Genomic DNA, 15,742 nt, shown 5'->3' with positions numbered 1-15,742 from the left:
TAGCTATGATATTTCCAAAGATATGGGCGAAAAACGGTGTGATCCCAAATTCGGGCCCGTTATGCCGTAGGAGGCCCAGGAGCCGAGAAAAACGCGAAAAACGAAAAAATCGACTTTAGAAAATTCCCGGACCCCTAGAAAAATCGGAAAGCATCTCACCAATCAAATGGCGCTACCGAAAGTGTTCTAGCTATGATATTTCCAAAGATATGGGCGAAAAACGGTGTGATGACATATTCGGGCCCGTTTTGCTCTAGGAGGCCCAGGAGCCGAGAAAATCGCGAAAAACGAAAAAATCGACTTTAGAAAATTCCCGAACCCCTAGAAAAATCGGAAATCGTCTCACGAACCCAATGGGGCCAGCCAAATTGTCCTGGCTGATATTTCCAAAGATATGGGCGAAGAACTGTGTGATGCCAAATCCGGGCCCGTTTTGCTCTAGGAGGCCCAGGAGCCGAGAAAATCGCGAAAAAGGAAAAAATCGACTTTAGAAAATTCCCGGAGCCGTAGAAAAATCGGAAATCGTCTCACGAATCCAATGGCGACAGCAAAATTGTCCTAGCTATGATATTTCCAAAGATATAGGCGAAAAACGGTGTGATCCCAAATTCGGGCCCGTTATGCCGTAGGAGGCCCAGGAGCCGAGAAAAACGCGAAAAACGAAAAAATCGACTTTAGAACATTCCGGGACCCCTAGAAAAATCGGAAATCGTCTCACGAATCCAATGGCGCCAGCCAAATTGTCCTAGCTATGTTATTTCCAAAGATATGGGCGAAAAGCGGTGTGATCCCAAATCCGGGCCCGTTTTGCTCTAGGAGGCCCAGGCGCCGAGAAAATGGCGAAAAACGAAAAAATCGACTTTAGAAATTTCCCGGACCCTTAGAAAAATGGGAAATCGTCTCACGAATCCAATGGCGCCAGCCAAATTGTCCTAGCTATGATATTTCCAAAGATATGGACGAAAAACGGTGTGATCCCAAATCCGGGCCCGTTATGCCCTAGGAGGCCCAGGAGCCGAGAAAAACGCGAAAAACGAAAAAATCGACTTTAGAAAATTCCCGGACCCCTAGAAACATCGGAAATCGTCTCACGAATGCAATGGCGCCAGCCAGATTGTCGTAGCTATGATATTTCCAAAGATATGGGCAAAAGACTGTGTGATCCCAAATCCAGGCCCGTTTTGCTCTAGGAGGCCCAGGAGCCGAGAAAAACGCGAAAAACGAAAAAATCGACTTTAGAAAATTCCCGGACCCCTAGAAATATCGTCTCACGAATCCAATGGCGCCAGCCAAATTGTCCTAGCCATGATATTTCCAAAGATATGGGCGAAAAACGGTGTGATGACAAATCCGGGCCCGTTTTGCTCTAGGAGGCCCAGGAGCCGAGAAAAATGCGAAAAACGAAAAAATCGACTTTAGAAAATTCCCGAACCCCTAGAAAAATCGGAAATCGTCTCACGAATCCAATGGTGCCAGCCAAATTATCCTAGCAATGATATTTCCAAAGATATGGGCGAAAAACGGTGTGATCCCAAATCCGGGCCCGTTTTGCTCTAGGAGGCCCAGGAGCCGAGAAAAACGCGAAAAACGAAAAAATCGACTTTAGAACATTCCCGGACCCCTAGAAAAATCGGAAATCGTCTCACGAGGCCAATGGCGCCGGCGAAATTCCCCTAGCTAAGATATTTCCAAAGATATGGAGGAAAAACGGTCAGATCCCATATCCAGGCCCTTTTTACTCTAGGAATCATAGGAGCCGAGAAAACCGCGAAAAACGAAAAAAATCAATTTTAAAATATTCCCGGACCCCTAGAAAAATCGGAAATCGTCTCACGAATCCAATGGCGCCAGCCAAATTGCCCTAGCTGTGATATTTCCAAAGATATGGGCGAAAAACGGTGTGATGCCAAATCCGGGCCCGTTTTGCTCTAGGAGGCCCAGTAGCCGAGAAAAACGAAAAAATCGACTTTAGAAAATTCCCGGACCCCTAGAAAAATCGGAAATCGTCTCACGAATCCAATGGCGACAGCAAAATTGTCCTAGCTATGATATTTCCAAAGATATGGGCGAAAAACGGTGTGATCCCAAATTCGGGCCCGTTATTCCGTAGGAGGCCCAGGAGCCGAGAAAAACGCGAAAAACGAAAAAATCGACTTTAGAAAATTCCCGGACCCCTAGAAAAATCGGAAAGCATCTCACCAATCAAATGGCGCTACCGAAAGTGTTCTAGCTATGATATTTCCAAAGATATGGGCGAAAAACGGTGTGATGACATATTCGGGCCCGTTTTGCTCTAGGAGGCCCAGGAGCCGAGAAAATCGCGAAAAACGAAAAAATCGACTTTAGAAAATTCCCGAACCCCTAGAAAAATCGGAAATCGTCTCACGAACCCAATGGGGCCAGCCAAATTGTCCTGGCTGATATTTCCAAAGATATGGGCGAAGAACTGTGTGATGCCAAATCCGGGCCCGTTTTGCTCTAGGAGGCCCAGGAGCCGAGAAAATCGCGAAAAAGGAAAAAATCGACATTAGAAAATTCCCGGAGCCGTAGAAAAATCGGAAATCGTCTCACGAATCCAATGGCGACAGCAAAATTGTCCTAGCTATGATATTTCCAAAGATATGGGCGAAAACCGGTGTGATCCCAAATTCCGGCCCGTTATGCCGTAGGAGGCCCAGGAGCCGAGAAAAACGCGAAAAACGAAAAAATCGACTTTAGAAAAGTCCCGGACCCCTAGAAAAATCGGAAATCGTTTCAAGAATCCAATGGCGCCAGCCAAATTGTCCTAGCTATGATATTTCCAAAGATATGGGCGAAAAACGGTGTGATCCCAAATCCGGGCCCGTTTTGCTCTAGGAGACCCAGGAGCCGAGGAAATCGCGAAAAACGAAAAAATCGACTTTAGAAAATTCCCGGACCCCTAGAAAATTCGGAAATCGTCTCACGAATCCAATGGCGCCCGCCAAATTGTGCTAGCTATGTTATTTCCAAAGATATGGGCGAAAAACGGTGTGATCCCAAATCCAGGCCCGTTTTGCTCTAGGAGGCCCAGGAGCCGAGAAAAACGCGAAAAACGAAAAAATCGACTTTAGGAAATTCCCGGACCCCTAGAAAAATCAGAAATCGTCTCACGAATCCAATGGCGCCGGCCAAATTGTCCTAGCTATGATATTTCCAAAGATATGGGCGAAAAACGGTGTGATGCCAAATCCGGGCCCGTTTTGCTCTAGGAGGCCCAGGAGCCGAGAAAATCGCGAAAAAGGAAAAAATCGACTTTAGAAAATTCCCGGACCCCTAGAAAAATCGGAAATCGTCTCACGAATCCAGTGCCGCCAGCCAAATAGCCCTAGCTATTATATTTCCAAAGATATGGAAGAAAAACCTCGGGAGCCCGTATCCAGGCCCTTTTTTCTCTGGGAGCTGCAGGAGCCGTGCAAAAGGCGAAAAACTAAAAAATCGAGTTTAGAATTATCCTGCACCGCTAGAAAAATCGGAAATCGTCTCACGAGGCCAATGGCGCCGGCGAAATTCCCCTAGCTAAGATATTTCCAAAGATATGGAGGAAAAACGGTCAGATCCCATATCCAGGCCCTTTTTACTCTAGGAATGATAGGAGCCGAGAAAACCGCGAAAAACGAAAAAAATCAATTTTAAAATATTCCCGGACGCCTAGAAAAATCGGAAATCGTCTCACGAATCCAATGGCGCCAGCCAAATTGCCCTAGCTATGATATTTCCAAAGATATGAGCGAAAAACAGTGTGATGCCAAATCCGGGCCCGTTTTGCTCTAGGAGGCCCAGTAGCCGAGAAAAACGAAAAAATCGACTTTAGAAAATTCCCGGACCCCTAGAAAAATCGGAAATCGTCTCACGAATCCAATGGCGCCCGCCAAATTGTCCTAGGTATGATATTTCCAGGGATATGGAAGAAAACATGTGATCCCAAACCCAGGCCCTTTTTTCTCTAGGAGGCCCAGGAGCCGAGAAAATCGCGAAAAACGAAAAAATCGACTTTAGAAAATTCCCGGACCCCTAGAAAAATCGGAAATCGTCTCACGAATCCAATGGCGACAGCAAAATTGTCCTAGCTATGATATTTCCAAAGATATGGGCGAAAAACGGTGTGATCCCAAATTCGGGCCCGTTATGCCGTAGGAGGCCCAGGAGCCGAGAAAAACGCGAAAAACGAAAAAATCGACTTGAGAAAAGTCCCGGACCCCTAGAAAAATCGGAAATCGTCTCACGAATCCAATGGCGCCAGCCAAATTGTCCTAGCTATGATATTTCCAAAGATATGGGCGAAAAACGGTGTGATGCCCAATCCGGGCCCGTTTTGCTCTAGGAGGCCCAGTAGCCGAGAAAAACGAAAAAATCGACTTTAGAAAATTCCCGGACCCCTAGAAAATTCGGAAATCGTCTCACGGATCCAGTGGCGCCGGCGAAATGGCCCTAGCTATTATATTGCCAAAGATATGGAGGAAAAACGGTCGGATGCCAAATCCAGGCCCTTTTTACTCTAGGAGTCATAGGAGCCGAGAAAACCGCTAAAAACGAAAAAAATCAAATTTAAAATATTCCCGGACCCCTAGAAAAATCGGAAATCGTCTCACGAATCCAATGGCGCCAGCCAGATTGTCGTAGCAATGATATTTCCAAAGATATGGGCGAAAAACGGTGTGATCCCAAATCCAGGCCGGGGATGCCCTAGGAGGCCCAGGAGCCGAGAAAAACGCGAAAAACGAAAAAATCTACTTTAGAAAATTCCTGGACCCCTGGAAAAATCGGAAATCGTCTCACGAATCCAATGGCGCCAGCCAAATTGTCCTAGCTATGCTATTTCCAAAGATATGGACGAAAAGCGGTGTGATCCCAAATCCGGGCCCGTTTTGCTCTAGGAGGCCCAGGCGCCGAGAAAATGGCGAAAAACGAAAAAATCGACTTTAGAAATTTCCCGGACCCTTAGAAAAATGGGAAATCGTCTCACGAATCCAATGGCGCCAGCCAAATTGTCCTAGCTATGATATTTCCAAAGATATGGACGAAAAACGGTGTGATCCCAAATCCGGGCCCGTTATGCCCTAGGAGGCCCAGGAGCCGAGAAAAACGCGAAAAACGAAAAAATCGACTTTAGAAAATTCCCGGACCCCTAGAAAAATCGTCTCACGAATCCAATGGCGCCAGCCAAATTGTCCTAGCCATGATATTTCCAAAGATATGGGCGAAAAACGGTGTGATGACAAATCCGGGCCCGTTTTGCTCTAGGAGGCCCAGGAGCCGAGAAAAACGCGAAAAACGAAAAAATCGACTTTAGAAAATTCCCGAACCCCTAGAAAAATCGGAAATCGTCTCACGAATCCAATGGTGCCAGCCAAATTATCCTAGCAATGATATTTCCAAAGATATGGGCGAAAAACGGTGTGATCCCAAATCCGGGCCCGTTTTGCTCTAGGAGGCCCAGGAGCCGAGAAAAACGCGAAAAACGAAAAAATCGACTTTAGAACATTCCCGGACCCCTAGAAAAATCGGAAATCGTCTCACGAATCCAATGGCGCCAGCCAAATTGTCCTAGCAATGATATTTCCAAAGATATGGGTGAAAAACGGTGTGATCCCAAATCCGGGCCCGTTTTGCTATAGGAGGCCCAGGAGCCGAGAAAAACGCGACTAACGAAAAAATCGACGTTAGAAAATTCCCGGACCCCTAGAAAAATCGGAAAGCATCTCACCAATCCAATGGCGCTACCGAAAGTGTTCTAGCTATGATATTTCCAAAGATATGGGCGAAAAACGGTGTGATGACATATTCGGGCCCGTTTTGCTCTAGGAGGCCCAGGAGCCGAGAAAATCGCGAAAAAGGAAAAAATCGACTTTAGAAAATTCCCGGAGCCGTAGAAAAATCGGAAATCGTCTCACGAATCCAATGGCGACAGCAAAATTGTCCTAGCTATGATATTTCCAAAGATATGGGCGAAAAACGGTGTGATCCCAAATTCGGGCCCGTTATGCCGTAGGAGGCCCAGGAGCCGAGAAAAACGCGAAAAACGAAAAAATCGACTTTAGAAAAGTCCCGGACCCCTAGAAAAATCGGAAATCGTCTCAAGAATCCAATGGCGCCAGCCAAATTGTCCTAGCAATGATATTTCCAAAGATATGGGCAAAAGACTGTGTGATCCCAAATCCAGGCCCGTTTTGCTCTAGGAGGCCCAGGAGCCGAGAAAAACGCGAAAAACGAAAAAATCGACTTTAGAAAATTCGCGGACCCCTAGAAAAATCGTCTCACGAATCCAATGGCGCCAGCCAAATTGTCCTAGCCATGATATTTCCAAAGATATGGGCGAAAAACGGTGTGATGACAAATCCGGGCCCGTTTTGCTCTAGGGGGCCCAGGAGCCGAGAAAAACGCGAAAAACGAAAAAATCGACTTTAAAAAATTCCCGAACCCCTAGAAAAATCGGAAATCGTCTCACGAATCCAATGGTGCCAGCCAAATTATTCTAGCAATGATATTTCCAAAGATATGGGCGAAAAACGGTGTGATCCCAAATCCGGGCCCGTTTTGCTCTAGGAGGCCCAGGAGCCGAGAAAAACGCGAAAAACGAAAAAATCGACTTTAGAACATTCCGGGACCCCTAGAAAAATCGGAAATCGTCTTACGAATCCAATGGCGCCAGCCAAATTGTCCTAGCAATGATATTTCCAAAGATATGGGCGAAAAACGGTGTGATCCCAAATCCAGGCCCGTTTTGCTCTAGGAGGCCCAGGAGCCGAGAAAAACGCGAAAAACGAAAAAATCGACTTTAGAAAATTCCCGGACCCCTAGAAAAATCGGAAATCGTCTCACGAATCCAATGGCGCCAGCCAAATTGTCCTAGGTATGACATTTCCAGGGATATGGAAGAAAACATGTGATCCCAAACCCAGGCCCTTTTTTCTCTAGGAGGCCCAGGAGCCGAGAAAATCGCGAAAAACGAAAAAATCGACTTTAGAAAATTCCCGGACCCCTAGAAAAATCGGAAATCGTCTCACGAATCCAATGGCGACAGCAAAATTGTCCTAGCTATGATATTTCCAAAGATATGGGCGAAAAACGGTGTGATCCCAAATTCGGGCCCGTTATGCCGTAGGAGGCCCAGGAGCCGAGAAAAACGCGAACAACGAAAAAATCGACTTGAGAAAAGTCCCGGACCCCTAGAAAAATCGGAAATCGTCTCACGAATCCAATGGCGCCAGCCAAATTGTCCTAGCTATGATATTTCCAAAGATATGGGCGAAAAACGGTGTGATGCCCAATCCGGGCCCGTTTTGCTCTAGGAGGCCCAGTAGCCGAGAAAAACGAAAAAATCGACTTTAGAAAATTCCCGGACCCCTAGAAAAATCGGAAATCGTCTCACGAATGCAATGGCGCCAGCCAGATTGTCGTAGCTATGATATTTCCAAAGATATGGGCATAAGACTGTGTGATCCCAAATCCAGACCCGATTTGCTCTAGGAGGCCCAGGAGCAGAGAAAAACGCGAAAAACGAAAAAATCGACTTTAGAAAATTCCCGGACCCCTAGAAAATTCGGAAATCGTCTCACGAATCCAGTGGCGCCGGCCAAATTGTCCTAGCTATGATATTTCCAAAGATATGGGCGAAAAACGGTGTGATCCCAAATCCGGGCCCGTTTTGCTCTAGGAGGCCCAGGCGCCGAGAAAATCGCGAAAAACGAAAAAATCGACTTTAGAAATTTCCCGGACCCTTAGAAAAATGGGAAATCGTCTCACGAATCCAATGGCGCCAGCCAAATTGTCCTAGCCATGATATTTCCAAAGATATGGGCGAAAAACGGTGTGATGACAAATCCGGGCCCGTTTTGCTCTAGGAGGCCCAGGAGCCGAGAAAAACGCGAAAAACGAAAAAATCGACTTTAGAAAATTCCCGAACCCCTAGAAAAATCGGAAATCGTCTCACGAATCCAATGGTGCCAGCCAAATTATCCTAGCAATGATATTTCCAAAGATATGGGCGAAAAACGGTGTGATCCCAAATCCGGGCCCGTTTTGCTCTAGGAGGCCCAGGAGCCGAGAAAAACGCGAAAAACGAAAAAATCGACTTTAGAAAATTCCCGGACCCCTAGAATATTCGGAAATCGTCTCACGGATCCAGTGGCGCCGGCGAAATGGCCCTAGCTATTATATTGCCAAAGATATGGAGGAAAAACGGTCGGATGCCAAATCCAGGCCCTTTTTACTCTAGGAGTCATAGGAGCCGAGAAAACCGCTAAAAACGAAAAAAATCAAATTTAAAATATTCCCGGACCCCTAGAAAAATCGGAAATCGTCTCACGAATCCAATGGCGCCAGCCAGATTGTCGTAGCAATGATATTTCCAAAGATATGGGCGAAAAACGGTGTGATCCCAAATCCAGGCCGGTTATGCCCTAGGAGGCCCAGGAGCCGAGAAAAACGCGAAAAACGAAAAAATCTACTTTAGAAAATTCCTGGACCCCTGGAAAAATCGGAAATCGTCTCACGAATCCAATGGCGCCAGCCAAATTGTCCTAGCTATGCTATTTCCAAAGATATGGGCGAAAAGCGGTGTGATCCCAAATCCGGGCCCGTTTTGCTCTAGGAGGCCCAGGCGCCGAGAAAATGGCGAAAAACGAAAAAATCGACTTTAGAAATTTCCCGGACCCTCAGAAAAATGGGAAATCGTCTCACGAATCCAATGGCGCCAGCCAAATTGTCCTAGCTATGATATTTCCAAAGATATGGACGAAAAACGGTGTGATCCCAAATCCGGGCCCGTTATGCCCTAGGAGGCCCAGGAGCCGAGAAAAACGCGAAAAACGAAAAAATCGACTTTAGAAAATTCCCGGACCCCTAGAATATTCGGAAATCGTCTCACGGATCCAGTGGCGCCGGCGAAATGGCCCTAGCTATTATATTGCCAAAGATATGGAGGAAAAACGGTCGGATGCCAAATCCAGGCCCTTTTTACTCTAGGAGTCATAGGAGCCGAGAAAACCGCTAAAAACGAAAAAAATCAAATTTAAAATATTCCCGGACCCCTAGAAAAATCGGAAATCGTCTCACGAATCCAATGGCGCCAGCCAGATTGTCGTAGCAATGATATTTCCAAAGATATGGGCGAAAAACGGTGTGATCCCAAATCCAGGCCCGTTTTGCTCTAGGAGGCCCAGGAGCCGAGAAAAACGCGAAAAACGAAAAAATCGACTTTAGAAAATTCCCGGACCCCTAGAAAAATCGGAAATCGTCTCACGAATCCAATGGCGGCAGCAAAATTGTCCTAGCTATGATATTTCCAAAGATATGGGCGAAAAACGGTGTGATCCCAAATCCGGGCCGGTTATGCCCTAGGAGGCCCAGGAGCCGAGAAAAACGCGAAAAACGAAAAAATCGACTTTAGAAAATTCCCGGACCCCTAGAAAATTCGGAAATCGTCTCACGAATCCAATGGCGCCCGCCAAATTGTGCTAGCTATGATATTTCCAAAGATATGGGCGAAAAACGGTGTGATCCCAAATCCGGGCCCGTTTTGCTCTAGGAGGCCCAGGAGCCGAAAAAAACGCGAAAAACGAAAAAATCGACTTTAGAAAATTCCCGGACCCCTAGAATATTCGGAAATCGTCTCACGGATCCAGTGGCGCCGGCGAAATGGCCCTAGCTATTATATTGCCAAAGATATGGAGGAAAAACGGTCGGATGCCAAATCCAGGCCCTTTTTACTCTAGGAGTCATAGGAGCCGAGAAAACCGCTAAAAACGAAAAAAATCAAATTTAAAATATTCCCGGACCCCTAGAAAAATCGGAAATCGTCTCACGAATCCAATGGCGCCAGCCAGATTGTCGTAGCAATGATATTTCCAAAGATATGGGCGAAAAACGGTGTGATCCCAAATCCAGGCCGGGGATGCCCTAGGAGGCCCAGGAGCCGAGAAAAACGCGAAAAACGAAAAAATCTACTTTAGAAAATTCCTGGACCCCTGGAAAAATCGGAAATCGTCTCACGAATCCAATGGCGCCAGCCAAATTGTCCTAGCTATGCTATTTCCAAAGATATGGACGAAAAGCGGTGTGATCCCAAATCCGGGCCCGTTTTGCTCTAGGAGGCCCAGGCGCCGAGAAAATGGCGAAAAACGAAAAAATCGACTTTAGAAATTTCCCGGACCCTTAGAAAAATGGGAAATCGTCTCACGAATCCAATGGCGCCAGCCAAATTGTCCTAGCTATGATATTTCCAAAGATATGGACGAAAAACGGTGTGATCCCAAATCCGGGCCCGTTATGCCCTAGGAGGCCCAGGAGCCGAGAAAAACGCGAAAAACGAAAAAATCGACTTTAGAAAATTCCCTGACCCCTAGAAAAATCGTCTCACGAATCCAATGGCGCCAGCCAAATTGTCCTAGCCATGATATTTCCAAAGATATGGGCGAAAAACGGTGTGATGACAAATCCGGGCCCGTTTTGCTCTAGGAGGCCCAGGAGCCGAGAAAAACGCGAAAAACGAAAAAATCGACTTTAGAAAATTCCCGAACCCCTAGAAAAATCGGAAATCGTCTCACGAATCCAATGGTGCCAGCCAAATTATCCTAGCAATGATATTTCCAAAGATATGGGCGAAAAACGGTGTGATCCCAAATCCGGGCCCGTTTTGCTCTAGGAGGCCCAGGAGCCGAGAAAAACGCGAAAAACGAAAAAATCGACTTTAGAACATTCCCGGACCCCTAGAAAAATCGGAAATCGTCTCACGAATCCAATGGCGCCAGCCAAATTGTCCTAGCAATGATATTTCCAAAGATATGGGTGAAAAACGGTGTGATCCCAAATCCGGGCCCGTTTTGCTATAGGAGGCCCAGGAGCCGAGAAAAACGCGACTAACGAAAAAATCGACGTTAGAAAATTCCCGGACCCCTAGAAAAATCGGAAAGCATCTCACCAATCCAATGGCGCTACCGAAAGTGTTCTAGCTATGATATTTCCAAAGATATGGGCGAAAAACGGTGTGATGACATATTCGGGCCCGTTTTGCTCTAGGAGGCCCAGGAGCCGAGAAAATCGCGAAAAAGGAAAAAATCGACTTTAGAAAATTCCCGGAGCCGTAGAAAAATCGGAAATCGTCTCACGAATCCAATGGCGACAGCAAAATTGTCCTAGCTATGATATTTCCAAAGATATGGGCGAAAAACGGTGTGATCCCAAATTCGGGCCCGTTATGCCGTAGGAGGCCCAGGAGCCGAGAAAAACGCGAAAAACGAAAAAATCGACTTTAGAAAAGTCCCGGACCCCTAGAAAAATCGGAAATCGTCTCAAGAATCCAATGGCGCCAGCCAAATTGTCCTAGCAATGATATTTCCAAAGATATGGGCAAAAGACTGTGTGATCCCAAATCCAGGCCCGTTTTGCTCTAGGAGGCCCAGGAGCCGAGAAAAACGCGAAAAACGAAAAAATCGACTTTAGAAAATTCGCGGACCCCTAGAAAAATCGTCTCACGAATCCAATGGCGCCAGCCAAATTGTCCTAGCCATGATATTTCCAAAGATATGGGCGAAAAACGGTGTGATGACAAATCCGGGCCCGTTTTGCTCTAGGGGGCCCAGGAGCCGAGAAAAACGCGAAAAACGAAAAAATCGACTTTAAAAAATTCCCGAACCCCTAGAAAAATCGGAAATCGTCTCACGAATCCAATGGTGCCAGCCAAATTATTCTAGCAATGATATTTCCAAAGATATGGGCGAAAAACGGTGTGATCCCAAATCCGGGCCCGTTTTGCTCTAGGAGGCCCAGGAGCCGAGAAAAACGCGAAAAACGAAAAAATCGACTTTAGAACATTCCGGGACCCCTAGAAAAATCGGAAATCGTCTTACGAATCCAATGGCGCCAGCCAAATTGTCCTAGCAATGATATTTCCAAAGATATGGGCGAAAAACGGTGTGATCCCAAATCCAGGCCCGTTTTGCTCTAGGAGGCCCAGGAGCCGAGAAAAACGCGAAAAACGAAAAAATCGACTTTAGAAAATTCCCGGACCCCTAGAAAAATCGGAAATCGTCTCACGAATCCAATGGCGCCAGCCAAATTGTCCTAGGTATGACATTTCCAGGGATATGGAAGAAAACATGTGATCCCAAACCCAGGCCCTTTTTTCTCTAGGAGGCCCAGGAGCCGAGAAAATCGCGAAAAACGAAAAAATCGACTTTAGAAAATTCCCGGACCCCTAGAAAAATCGGAAATCGTCTCACGAATCCAATGGCGACAGCAAAATTGTCCTAGCTATGATATTTCCAAAGATATGGGCGAAAAACGGTGTGATCCCAAATTCGGGCCCGTTATGCCGTAGGAGGCCCAGGAGCCGAGAAAAACGCGAACAACGAAAAAATCGACTTGAGAAAAGTCCCGGACCCCTAGAAAAATCGGAAATCGTCTCACGAATCCAATGGCGCCAGCCAAATTGTCCTAGCTATGATATTTCCAAAGATATGGGCGAAAAACGGTGTGATGCCCAATCCGGGCCCGTTTTGCTCTAGGAGGCCCAGTAGCCGAGAAAAACGAAAAAATCGACTTTAGAAAATTCCCGGACCCCTAGAAAATTCGGAAATCGTCTCACGAATCCAGTGGCGCCGGCCAAATTGTCCTAGCTATGATATTTCCAAAGATATGGGCGAAAAACGGTGTGATCCCAAATCCGGGCCCGTTTTGCTCTAGGAGGCCCAGGCGCCGAGAAAATCGCGAAAAACGAAAAAATCGACTTTAGAAATTTCCCGGACCCTTAGAAAAATGGGAAATCGTCTCACGAATCCAATGGCGCCAGCCAAATTGTCCTAGCCATGATATTTCCAAAGATATGGGCGAAAAACGGTGTGATGACAAATCCGGGCCCGTTTTGCTCTAGGAGGCCCAGGAGCCGAGAAAAACGCGAAAAACGAAAAAATCGACTTTAGAAAATTCCCGAACCCCTAGAAAAATCGGAAATCGTCTCACGAATCCAATGGTGCCAGCCAAATTATCCTAGCAATGATATTTCCAAAGATATGGGCGAAAAACGGTGTGATCCCAAATCCGGGCCCGTTTTGCTCTAGGAGGCCCAGGAGCCGAGAAAAACGCGAAAAACGAAAAAATCGACTTTAGAAAATTCCCGGACCCCTAGAATATTCGGAAATCGTCTCACGGATCCAGTGGCGCCGGCGAAATGGCCCTAGCTATTATATTGCCAAAGATATGGAGGAAAAACGGTCGGATGCCAAATCCAGGCCCTTTTTACTCCAGGAGTCATAGGAGCCGAGAAAACCGCTAAAAACGAAAAAAATCAAATTTAAAATATTCCCGGACCCCTAGAAAAATCGGAAATCGTCTCACGAATCCAATGGCGCCAGCCAGATTGTCGTAGCAATGATATTTCCAAAGATATGGGCGAAAAACGGTGTGATCCCAAATCCAGGCCGGTTATGCCCTAGGAGGCCCAGGAGCCGAGAAAAACGCGAAAAACGAAAAAATCTACTTTAGAAAATTCCTGGACCCCTGGAAAAATCGGAAATCGTCTCACGAATCCAATGGCGCCAGCCAAATTGTCCTAGCTATGCTATTTCCAAAGATATGGGCGAAAAGCGGTGTGATCCCAAATCCGGGCCCGTTTTGCTCTAGGAGGCCCAGGCGCCGAGAAAATCGCGAAAAACGAAAAAATCGACTTTAGAAATTTCCCGGACCCTTAGAAAAATGGGAAATCGTCTCACGAATCCAATGGCGCCAGCCAAATTGTCCAAGCTATGATATTTCCAAAGATATGGACGAAAAACGGTGTGCTCCCAAATCCGGGCCCGTTATGCCCTAGGAGGCCCAGGAGCCGAGAAAAACGCGAAAAACGAAAAAATCGACTTTAGAAAATTCCCGGACCCCTAGAAAAATCGGAAATCGTCTCACGAATGCAATGGCGCCAGCCAGATTGTCGTAGCTATGATATTTCCAAAGATATGGGCAAAAGACTGTGTGATCCCAAATCCAGGCCCGTTTTGCTCTAGGAGGCCCAGGAGCCGAGAAAAACGCGAAAAACGAAAAAATCGACTTTAGAAAATTCCCGGACCCCTAGAAAAATCGTCTCACGAATCCAATGGCGCCAGCCAAATTGTCCTAGCCATGATATTTCCAAAGATATGGGCGAAAAACGGTGTGATGACAAATCCGGGCCCGTTTTGCTCTAGGGGGCCCAGGAGCCGAGAAAAACGCGAAAAACGAAAAAATCGACTTTAGAAAATTCCCGAACCCCTAGAAAAATCGGAAATCGTCTCACGAATCCAATGGTGCCAGCCAAATTATTCTAGCAATGATATTTCCAAAGATATGGGCGAAAAACGGTGTGATCCCAAATCCGGGCCCGTTTTGCTCTAGGAGGCCCAGGAGCCGAGAAAAACGCGAAAAACGAAAAAATCGACTTTAGAACATTCCGGGACCCCTAGAAAAATCGGAAATCGTCTTTCGAATCCAATGGCGCCAGCCAAATTGTCCTAGCAGTGATAATTCCAAAGATATGGGCGAAAAACGGTGTGATCCCAAATCCAGGCCCGTTTTGCTCTAGGAGGCCCAGGAGCCGAGAAAAACGCGAAAAACGAAAAAATCGACTTTAGAAAATTCCCGGACCCCTAGAAAAATCGGAAATCGTCTCACGAATCCAATGGCGCCAGCCAAATTGTCCTAGGTATGATATTTCCAGGGATATGGAAGAAAACATGTGATCCCAAACCCAGGCCCTTTTTTCTCTAGGAGGCCCAGGAGCCGAGAAAATCGCGAAAAACGAAAAAATCGACTTTAGAAAATTCCCGGACCCCTAGAAAAATCGGAAATCGTCTCACGAATCCAATGGCGACAGCAAAATTGTCCTAGCTATGATATTTCCAAAGATATGGGCGAAAAACGGTGTGATCCCAAATTCGGGCCCGTTATGCCGTAGGAGGCCCAGGAGCCGAGAAAAACGCGAAAAACGAAAAAATCGACTTGAGAAAATTCCCGGACCCCTAGAAAAATCGGAAATCGTCTCACGAATGCAATGGCGCCAGCCAGATTGTCGTAGCTATGATATTTCCAAAGATATGGGCATAAGACTGTGTGATCCCAAATCCAGACCCGATTTGCTCTAGGAGGCCCAGGAGCAGAGAAAAACGCGAAAAACGAAAAAATCGACTTTAGAAAATTCCCGGACCCCTAGAAAATTCGGAAATCGTCTCACGAATCCAGTGGCGCCGGCCAAATTGTCCTAGCTATGATATTTCCAAAGATATGGGCGAAAAACGGTGTGATCCCAAATCCGGGCCCGTTTTGCTCTAGGAGGCCCAGGCGCCGAGAAAATCGCGAAAAACGAAAAAATCGACTTTAGAAATTTCCCGGACCCTTAGAAAAATGGGAAATCGTCTCACGAATCCAATGGCGCCAGCCAAATTGTCCAAGCTATGATATTTCCAAAGATATGGACGAAAAACGGTGTGCTCCCAAATCCGGGCCCGTTATGCCCTAGGAGGCCCAGGAGCCGAGAAAAACGCGAAAAACGAAAAAATCGACTTTAGAAAATTCCCGGACCCCTAGAAAAATCGGAAATCGTCTCACGAATGCAATGGCGCCAGCCAGATTGTCGTAGCTATGATATTTCCAAAGATATGGGCAAAAGACTGTGTGATCCCAAATCCAGGCCCGTTTTGCTCTAGGAGGCCCAGGAGCCGAGAAAAACGCGAAAAACGAAAAAATCGACTTTAGAAAATTC

This window comes from Diachasmimorpha longicaudata, unplaced genomic scaffold (genome assembly GCF_034640455.1).
Source record: "Diachasmimorpha longicaudata isolate KC_UGA_2023 unplaced genomic scaffold, iyDiaLong2 ctg00000071.1, whole genome shotgun sequence".
Taxonomy (NCBI): Eukaryota; Metazoa; Arthropoda; class Insecta; order Hymenoptera; family Braconidae; genus Diachasmimorpha; species Diachasmimorpha longicaudata.
The sequence above is the reverse complement of the archived record's forward strand: the minus strand, read 5'-3'. Positions refer to the sequence as shown.